Source organism: Onychostoma macrolepis, chromosome 16 (genome assembly GCF_012432095.1).
Source record: "Onychostoma macrolepis isolate SWU-2019 chromosome 16, ASM1243209v1, whole genome shotgun sequence".
In the NCBI taxonomy this organism is placed as follows: domain Eukaryota; kingdom Metazoa; phylum Chordata; class Actinopteri; order Cypriniformes; family Cyprinidae; genus Onychostoma; species Onychostoma macrolepis.
Window position 1 is genome coordinate 8,998,612 of NC_081170.1, and position 11,441 is coordinate 9,010,052.

An 11,441-nucleotide genomic window follows, 5' to 3' on the forward strand; every position below is an offset into this window, starting at 1 on the left:
GTTTCAGAAAAGGGCCCCTGTGACCCTACCAGAGGGGGACAGAAGCCATCAGCACTTCTCTGCACTAACAAAGAGCTCTCTTTGCCAAGCCAAATAGGTGTATGCGGTTGATGTGGTATTACCTCATGCAGAGTCACTTATCTGTCTTCTGCATGATGACCTTGCACTGACCTACAGAAGTATCTTTTTCACCTGTCTGCACACAAACCGTTGCCATTGGCTATAGTTGCTTTGATTCACACTGGCTCCTCTGGTCCGGCTCTAGAGCATCCTACAACAAGAGTACTCATTAGTACAGCAATATTTAGAGACAGACCTGTTTATAATAACAGGGCTGGGAAATGTTCTTGACCCTCCGACTCCCTCCTGTGGCCATGTCAGGGTGAGCGATGACTGCCTCATCAGAAAACATTTTTTTTTAAAAATACTTTATAAACTGAACATTGAAAATGTATTCTTATTACTAAGAACACATAGGGCAGATAAGAATAAGAAAATATGGATATGGCTTCATTTTGCTTATTATAAAGGTTTATTATAAACACAAATTATTATTTTTTTTTATTCAATTAAATTTATCTCAGGTCATCAAATCATGATACTTTTTCCAAGTAGTCAGGCTTACAATTTTCACTTGGTAATTTATTTATTGTTTTTCCCTACTATGAAAAAAAGAAACAATTTTCACTCAGAAATTGCTAGTATATGTGACATTTAATTCAAAAAGAAATAAAAGAAATAGCAAGAAATACATTGAATTAAACATGAAATTCGTGTTTACGATTTGTGAATTTTTTTTTTTTTTTTTTACAGTTTTGAATTGTAAATGTTGAATTATCATTATTATTTTATTATTATTTTTTACATTACAGTGTGTGACCTTTTGAGAACCATGGCTCTAAATTAAAACACTAGAGGTGCAGAAATAACACTTATAACAAATAATAACTTCTTTATTTAGATTTTGTTTTCTTTCAATTTTGTGCTCAGATAACAGTGACTTCTGTCTAGGAAGAATAGCAAACCTGAGCTCATTTCTGCAAGTCTATACCTAAAGCAAGTCTTGAGAAGCAACAGTATTTTTATAGAAAAAAGGCCACAGGTCACAGTTGCAGAGGTACGTTGTGAGAAACCATGGAAAGAGAATCTGGCTGGAGAATTGGTCAGTGCAGGAGGTCACCCTCAAGGTTCACTGACATACAGAGGCTGAGCGATTGATGCTGATCAGGCCGCGGAGCAGGTTGATACCGCTCTCATCCTGAACAAGAGCCGCTGTAACCAGAGCGCTGAGAAACACACGACCACAAAGACTTGGGGAGTAGTTTGACTAGTGCACTCAAAACAAGAAAGAAAGAAAAAGGGCCCATAAACGTCTGTGGATCCTCTGATGGAGATGTCCTAGGCATGCTTGGATCTTCAAAGGGTGCAGGTGAGAGAGTCATTGTGCTCTCTGACTTCTCACATTACCCTTTTAGCTCCCAGAGGGGGGCAGAACATCAAAGAGGAGGCTTAAAAAGCCTGTCATTGCTCACCTCTACATACCTGCAGTCCGTGGTCTCGCTCCCGTCCGCTCGGGCCAACAGCTGCAACTCAGAGGAAGAGCTCTTAACTGTACTCTGTCAAATCAAACAATGGGGCTCTTCCAAAGGGCTCACCCCTCAGCCAAGTGACTGGCATGTATAAGGATATGATGGGATCATTTCATTTGGCTGTGACAAATGGATACAGATGCTTCGAGAGCAAGTGCAGAGAAGTGGAGCTTCAGAGCAGTAATACATCTTCTGGCACACAAACAACTTTATCATTTAGCATAAGAGCACCATATATAGCAATAAAATTGCAATACACTAGCGGTCAAAAGGTTGAAATATATATATTTTTGGAAAAGTTCATTTATTTCAGTAATTCAACTCAAATTGTGAAACTCGTGTATTAAATAAATTCAATGCACACAGACTGAAGTAGTTTAAGTCTTTGGTTCTTTTAATTGTGATGATTTTGGCTCACATTTAACAAAAACCCACCAATTCAATCTCAACAAATTAGAATACTTCATAAGACCAATAAAAAACATTTTTAGTGAATTGTTGGCCTTCTGGAAAGTATGTTCATTTACTGTATATGTACTCAATACTTGGTAGGGGCTCCTTTTGCTTTAATTACTGCCTCAATTCGGCGTGGCATGGAGGTGATCAGTTTGTGGCACTGCTGAGGTGGTATGGAAGCCCAGGTTTCTTTGACAGTGGCCTTCAGCTCATCTGCATTTATTGGTCTCTTGTTTCTCATTTTCCTCTTGACAATACCCCATAGAATCTCTATGGGTTTCAGGTCTGGTGAGTTTGCTGGCCAGTCAAGCACACCAACACCATGATCATTTAACCAACTTTTGGTGCTTTTGGCAGTGTGGGCAGGTGCCAAATCCTGCTGGAAAATGAAATCAGCATCTTTAAAAAGCTGGTCAGCAGAAGGAAGCATGAAGTGCTCCAAAATTTCTAGATAAACGGGTGCAGTGACTTTGCTTTTCAAAAAACACAATGGACCAACACCAGCAGATGACATTGCACCCCAAATCATCACAGACTGTGGAAACTTAACACTGGACTTCAAGTAACTTGGGCTATGAGCTTCTCCACCCTTCCTCCAGACTCTAGGACCTTGGTTTCCAAATGAAAGTGGTTTCCTTGCTCTCATCTGAAAAGAGGACTTTGGACCACTGGGCAACAGTCCAGTTCTTCTTCTCCTTAGCCCAGGTAAGACGCCTCTGACGTTGTCTGTGGTTCAGGAGTGGCTTAACAAGAGGAATACGACAACTGTAGCCAAATTCCTTGACACGTCTGTGTGTGGTGGCTCTTGATGCCTTGACCCCAGCCTCAGTCCATTCCTTGTGAAGTTCACCCAAATTCTTGAATCGATTTTGCTTGACAATCCTCATAAGGCTGCGGTTCTCTCGGTTGGTTGTGCAACTTTTTCTTCCACACTTTTTCCTTCCACTCAACTTTCTGTTTGTCTTCTGGACAACTGTCAGATCAGCAGTCTTCCCCATGATTGTGTCGCCTATTGAACCAAACTGAGAGACCATTTTGAAGGCTCAGGAAACCTTTGCAGGTGTTTTGAGTTGATTAGCTGACTGGCATGTCACCATATTCTAATTTGTTGAGGTGGGTTTTTGTTAAATGTGAGCTAAAATCATCACAACTAAAAGAACCAAAGACTTAAACTACTTCAGTCTGTGTGCACTGAATTTATTTAATACACGAGTTTCACAATTTGAGTTGAATTACTGAAATAAATGAACTTTTCCACGACATTCTAATTTATTGAGATGCACCTGTATATATATATATATATATATATATATATATATACAATATTATTATAATGTATAATATTTTTAACTGATTTCTATTTTAATATACAGTATTTTGAAATCTAATTTGTTCCTGTGATGGAAAAGCTGAATTTTCAGGATGCAGTGTCACATGATCCTTCAGAAATCATTGGTTGTCAGTTATTATTGATGCTTATTAATAATGGTTCTTATGATTATGAATATTTTAGGGAAACTTCAAAAATGTAAATGATTTGAAATAGAAATATTTGCATAAATCCTTTTATACAATGTTTATCTTTTGTTAAATGTTATAAATATCTCTACTGATGAATTTAACGAGTCCTTACAAAAAATGTTTAATTTCTTAAAAACACACACACACTTACAGTAGTGTATCACAGTATCAAAAATATTAAGCAGCAAAAACACTTCAACAGTGCTATTTTTTTTTGGCCTCTCCAAAAAAAAAATATAAATAAATAAAATAAATGTATATAATAGAAAATAAAATTAAAGTTTTTAATTTGTTATTTGCATGTTCTTGTCATCATTTTACTGCTGAGTCATTAATCTCACAACATTAAAAAAAAAAAAAAAAAAAGAATAATAATAAAAATATTGTAAATAAACAATGCAATCAGACGTGCACTGAATAACCTGATTAAATGAGCAAAATCAATCATTTGGGTTTTGCTTATCATATTTGCAAGAGGTTTTGAAATTTGAAAAAAAATAAAATTGGTGTTTACATTGCACACTGGCTGCTTATTAAAGCAACTGTACATAGTTTTGTGTATTTTGCTACTTCGAGCAATCTGCAATTTCTGCAGAAACTTCATACCTGCTCACCAAACTACTACCAGATCAGATGTTTGGGGGCTAACATGGGCCCTGATTTCAAAATGTGAAATAAGGCTCTGCATAATGTACATTAGTTACAAAATTGACATCTACAACTGAAATGTTCTTGTGCAGCATCAAGATTCCTGTGAAGCCTATTTCTGTTGTGTCTAACTTAATTTCTGAAGAAACTAAATCTCAATGAAAACACAGTGAAACCCACAATCACTTTCATATTGAACCGACATTGTCATTAAAAAAGTCAGATTTCATACCTTTGACGTTTTATGGACTATAGTATAATGTCCAAAAGAATAATTGCCACTTTTCTTTATACTCAGGCCAGTATGCCAAAGCTCATCCAGCACTCTGAAGTTCAGACCAGAGCTCAAAGATCTCAGCTAACAAGCAGAACATCTGTCAACGCGCATTTGGAACTGGAAAAAAAGACCAAGGAATCAAAGGTGAAATAATTCTTGGAGATGAGTTTCAGTTTAGTGCAGGTGATTAAAGTTTTCAATTCTGACTCATTGACATTGATAAATAATCATATTTTTGCAAGCTTTAATGGTCTCATGCTTACACGTCATCTGAAATAGGTGCTGAAAATGATGCAGAGTTTCTGCCATGTTTTCAGACTCCTGACATCATTGAGCATTCAACACCCTGCGTTTGATCCTTAGATAGTATGTGTGACCGCATTCTTGACCTATTCAGTATAATGCATGATGTACAGGGATTTCAACACCCCCAATCATACTGTACGGTGCATTGTTTGCAGATTCAGTCATGTGTTCCAGCATTACGTAGTGCTGGGTATTTGCAATTCTGCTGCATTCAAGGTTAATTCATTCCTTCATATTTCAGTCTTGTTAATGGCATCAAGGGAAGGGTATGTTAGTAACCAGACACAGCACCTGCTTCTTATTACAGGGTAATCATATTTTCCTGTCCATATCAGCCACACTGTTGTTCTTTGGACATGAAATATTGCTGATAACTTTTTTTTATTTTTTTTTTTACAATAACATACTTAGGCAACTAGGGTTGGGAATGTTCAGTTCTGTTAACGGTTCTTGTATGCACATTCTTCTTCGAAAATACCAAATTAAAACACTCAACTTAAATGATTCAACTTGCTAGTGAATCTAGCATGACCAGTGTAGTCTAATTTCAAAACAAATGACTCTTTTGAACCGACTCTTTTAAGTGAATCAAAAGCATACTGCGTAACGTTGAGTTATGCATGTAACTGCTGTTCCCAGAAGGAGGGAAACGAGGTACAACACATGACTATGGGATATCGCGCTCTTGCGCCATCTGCTGAAGACACCTCTAATCACGGCTGAAAGGCCAATGACGCATGATGACATGGGCGGGGCTACCTGCCCACAGCATATAAATGCGGTCGCATGCATCCTTCCCTTTGTTCAGTCCAGCTCTTCACCGAGCCTCCGACTGCGCGGGGCCCAGAGGTGTTGTACCTTGTTTCCCTCCTTCTGGGAACAGCAGTTATATGCATAACTCAACGTTCCCATTCAGTCGGTTCACTCAGTACAACACATGACTATGGGACATGTATACACGCCCCGCAAAGACGCCGAACTAAACGTAAGATAGAAGCACCGTCACATACCCCTCGCTTCCTACGGGAGCGACAGCCCCTGGCTTGAGACTGCTGCGGTGAGCACTGACCGAGCCACTGTTGCTGCAGTGACATCTAGCCGGTAAAAACGAACAAACGTGTGTGGGGACGCACAGCTTGCGGCCGCACAAATGTCCTCCACAGACACGCCCCTAAACAGCGCCCATGACGCTGCTATGCCCCTAATTGAGTGCGCGCGCACCCCCTCAGGCAGGGACAACCCTTTGCTTTTGTACGCTATCGCAATCGCCTCCACAATCCAGTGCGAGAGACGCTGCTTAGATAGCGGCTTCCCCCGAACCGGCCCCGCAAAACATATAAACAGTTGATCAGCGGAACGCACTGCCCGCGTCTGCTCAATGTATCTGCGTAGAGCCCGCACGGGGCATAAGGCATGAAGCTTCCTGTCTTCCTCTGAGTCAATCGAGAGGTTTGATAAAGCAGGCAGCTCAAACGAGAGCGCGCTATATGCCCCGGACAAGACTTTAGGCGTATACGCTGCGTTCGGGCGCAACACCACTCTCGACCCATCTAGCGCAAACTGGACGCAGGTCGGGTGTACCGACAGTGCGTGCAGGTCGCCCACATGCTTTGCTGATGCCAGGGCCAGCAGCAAAGCTGTTTTATACGACAACATCCTAAGGTCCAAGGCCTCTAATGGCTCAAAAGGAGGCTCACACATGGCCTCCAGAACCAGCACCAGGTCCCATGACGGCACCATCGATTTCGTTACGGGCTTTAACCGTCTCGCTCCTTTAAGAAAACGAACGGCAAGTGGGTGCGCGCTCGGCGCAGCACCATGTATGCCCTCATGACATGCAGAGATGGCCGCCAGATAAACCTTCAGTGTGGAATGGGCGCGACCGTCCTCCATCAACTCTTGCAAAAAAGTCAAAATCCCCGCAATCGGGCACCGATACGGTGACAATGCTTTCCGCCCGCACCATTCTTCGAATATGCGCCATTTAAAGGCATAAAGCCCCCTCGTGGACGGCGCCCTTGCGCTCTGAATTGTGTCTACTACATCCGCAGGGAGCCCTGCTGCCATCAGCCTCTCCCTTTCAGCGGGTAAGCCCACAGTGACCACAGTTCCGGCCGAGGATGCCGAATCTGCCCCCCTGCCTGGGACAGCAGATCGTTGCACAGAGGAAGACACCACGGCGTCCCCGACAGCAACGCTATAATGCCCGCGTACCATGTCTTCGCTGGCCAGCACGGGGCCACCAGAATTAGTGACAGACCCTCCTGACGCACCCGGTCCAGGGTGGGCTGTATCAGGTCCACTGGTGGAAAAGCATACAGCAGGGTCTGGGGCCATGCATACGACAGAGCGTCCACCCCCAGCGGGGCGATCCCGTCTGTGATTGAAAAAAACCGCGGGCAGTGTGTGTTCTCTGCCGATGCATAAAGATCCACCTCGGCTCTGCCAAAGCGATCCCAGATCTGCGCCACTATCCGCGGGTGCAAGCGCCACTCCCTGGCCCGTGGGCCGCCTCTGGACAGCATGTCTGCCCTGCCATTCAGACGGCCCGGAACATGCACTGCCCTGAGTGACGCTAAAAATTCGCTGCTCCACGTCAGGAGCTTCCACGCGAGTTGTAACAGTGGAAGAGAGCGAGTGCCCCCTTGTCTGTTTATATACGACACCACCGTCGTGTTGTCTGTCTTGACTAACACATGTCTGCCCCGCAAACGCTGGGCAAAATGTTCCAGAGCTAGAAAAACAGCTCGCAATTCCAAATAATTTATGTGCCGTTGTGTCAGCGTCGCTGACCACTCCCCTCTTACAGAGTTCCCTTGGCACAGCGCTCCCCATCCATGTAGTGATGCATCTGTCGACACTACTATACGTGACGTAACCCTGCCCAGGGGAACCCCTTCTGACAACAGAGCGGGGTTTTCCCACGGAATCAGAGCTCGAACGCACGATGGCGTAATCATCACTTGTCTGTTCAAATGCTGCACGGCGTGCAGCCCCATGCGCAGCGCCCATTTCTGGACCGCACGCATAAAGAGGAGACCCAGTCGAACGACCGCTATCATTGAGGCCATGAGCCCCAGCAGTCTCAGTACCAAGTGAAAAACGAACCCGCTTGCCCAGCTGAAACTGAGCCAGACAGCTGCGAAAACCCTTGGCCCTCCGTGCTGACAGCATAGCTGTGTTCCGTACGGAATCTATCTCTAAACCGAGATACGAAATCCGCTGACTCGGAACTAGGGCGCTCTTCTCGAGATTTATCAAGAATCCCAGAGCCCGTAGATGTGAAACAAGCACTTGCGTCTGCGACGCCGCCTGCTCTCTGCTGTCCGCGGCCAGGAGTAGGTCGTCTAAATAGGCGAACACTCTTATGCCCCGACGCCGTAACGGGGCCAACGCTGCCTCTGCGCACTTCGTAAAAATACGTGGCGCTAGGGATAGGCCAAACGGAAGGACTTGAAACTCGTATGCAGTCCCCTCGAAGGAGAACCTCAGAAATTTTCTGTGCCTCGGGTGGATTGTTATATGAAAATAGGCATCGGTCAGGTCCACTGACGTAAACCAATCCTGGGGGCGCAGGGCGCACAACAGGTGGCGTACCGTAAGCATCTTGAACTTGAAACGTCCGAGGCGCCTGTTCAGCCGTCGTAGATCCAGGATAGGCCGTAAGCCCCCACTCTTTTTTGGGAGGAGGAAGTAACGGCTGTAAAACCCCTCTTCCATATTTCCTCGTGGCACCACTCGCACTGCCCCTTTGCCGAGGAGAGCCCGGATTTCCCTTCTCAGTATCGGGGAATTCCCTTCTGACACCGCGGTTGCAACTACCCCGCTGAAACAGGGGGGGCGTGACAGAAACTGCAGCTGATAACCCCACTGAATCGAGCGAAGAACCCATGGTGTTGGTGCGCATGTGCGCCACTGCTCGACGCAGGCAGCGAGGATCCCCGTCATTCCCCGGGGAATCCCTTCCCCCGCCCGCACATGCTGGATATGACATATCGCTGCATCCTTTTCCCTCGTCGGCATATGGCCAAACTGTGAGGGTAGCGGTTGTGAAACACTGTGATTTTCTTGACAAATCAATACATGAGGCATTGTATGCTGAACACAAAATTTCTTTATTGAAAACAAACTTAAAGTTGGGCCTGCCCTCTTGCAGGACCCTTTCTGTGCTGCGGGAAGAACGCGGCTGCCTCTGTGCCGACATTCCACCCTCCTCCGCGGGCTAGGGACTGGACGGCCCTTTCCTTCCCGAAAAGAAACCTGCTCCTTTCGCCGGGGGCGGAGGCCTTTTTCCTGGTCCCGCCTGCTGCTTGAACTGCGCTTGCCCCGCTCCCCAAACGGTCGGCCTCGCGCTTCGGGGGGTTCTATTTATCTCCGGTGCAGACGGTGGGTTCTCGGAGATAAATAGAACCCCCCGAAGCGCGAGCTCTTCTGTACCGGTGGGGGGGCAGGCCATTCCACCGACAGTTTTCCTGCTGCCCTTCGGTAGAGGTCTGTGAAGGGGTCTTCCCCTGCCTCGCTATCACCCAAAGCTTCAGAGGGCATGGGGGAAACCGGGACTTGCCCTGCGTGAAAATTGTCATCGGAGAAATCCTCGCCCGCATCCAGCGAGACTGAGTCATCATCTCGACACTCCTGACTCTCCTGATTAAACTCGGGGACCAACAGGGGAATACCTCCGGCCTCCTCGGCTTCCACACGATCACCCCAGCCTCCTGCGGTCTCCCCAAAAACCGCTAGAGCCGCCTCTGGATCAGCCTCCGAGGACAGAAGCGGGCCATGACTGGCCGCTGCCCCAGCGAGCACATGCTCCACAAACGCTACACGGCGCTCGAGCGTGGAACGCCGGAGTTGTCGACAATGCGCACATGCTCCGGGGTTTGAGAGAGCCAGTCTAGCGTGGACAATCCCCAAACACACAGGACAGTGCTCGTGGGTATCTTTACTGGACAGTGAATACCCACATGCCATTGGACAGGGCCGAGAATCTTTTTGGTGCTTAGACATCCTACTTGAAAAAGAGTAAATTAGCCCTCGTTAGCGGTGCTAAACATGAGCCAACACACTTTTCTTTCAGTGTCTGTTTCTTTTCTCTACCTCAGTTTCCACAAAGACCACCACCGTGGGTTTTCTTTTGTGAAAACGTGGCGTGACGGTGTTCTCGCAGCACGGTGAAGAGCTGAAGAACAAAGGGAAGGACGCATGCGACCGCATTTATATGCTGTGGGCAGGTAGCCCCGCCCACGTCATCATGCGTCATTGGCCTTTCAGGCGTGATTAGAGGTGTCTTCAGCAGATGGCGCAAGAGCGCGATATCCCATAGTCATGTGTTGTACCGAGTGAACCGACTGAATGGGAACCAGTGTAGTCAGATTCCTGAACAAGTGACTCTAATGAATCGTGTCTTTTTGGTGAATCTAACACATACACTTGTAAGTAAATGTGAGACTAATGAAAACAGAAAAGGTAATAGCATATTAGCCTACTTAACATATATATTTTCCAACAATGGCATTACTTGGTTTGAGAACAATTTCCAGAACCTGTTAATAGTTCTCGTACATGCATTCTTCCACGAGAACACTGAATTTAAAACACTGTTTTGTGCAAAAAGTTATTAAACACTGTCGCAACCCTATACTAATGAATATACATCAGTACAGTCTGATTTCAGAATAATGACTCTTATGAACCGATTCTTTTAAGTGAATCAAAAGCATAGGCTACTGCACAACCATTGTAGTCAGATTCCCAAACGAATGACTCTCATGAATTCATTAGTTCATTTTAGTGAATCAAACACATACAGAGAGTAAAATATTACTGATAAATCCTATGTGTTGATGAGATTGACATATAATGATCCGATAATCATTTTCTCTGATAATATTTCAGCAATCTAGTCATGTTTTCTATCAGCTGTTGAGAATCAGAATTTACGATGTCAGATTGGCGAATCGCTCTTTTGATCTAATCAGTCGAGAGGGTTTGCAAAAAGGTCTGAAATGGTTCAGAATTCAGTTTGATTAATTCAGACAGTAATTCACACCGAATTAGTTACAGAATACTTCACAAGACAGAAAACACAGAGACCGCAGATTGAGGTAGATATTTCTATTGTCTGTCAACCACAAAACAGCTCTTTTTTTTGCGCGTACAGCTTGAAAACAGCTCTGTGTGGCAGGTAAACACGATTTGTATCAATTTCACTTACGAATATTAACCATGGTTTTATTATAGTATAATTGTAGTAACCATGATTTGTTTTTGGCATATTGACTACCATTTGTATAGCCACAGTTTTACTACAAATAACATGGTTAAACTATGCTTAGTGTTGCAAAACCATGGTTAATTTGTGGTTAGCATGGTTTAACTATAGTAACCATGTTTTTTTGGTTTTATTTGTAGTAAAACCATGGTTAATTTTTGTAAGGGTTATATCCTATCAAAATATGGGCACTTTTTTGAAGGTCTGTGTCTAAGTGCTGATGAAGGGCTAGAAATGCCCCTGGACTTTAATGGAAAAAAGTAACATACAAATGAACAATGTAACAAAGTAATGAAATGTGTTAATTTTAAAAGTGTCGCTCCTCACTGCAGTATAGTCTGGTGTGGGGAACAGCAGGCTGTAACCTGTTGTG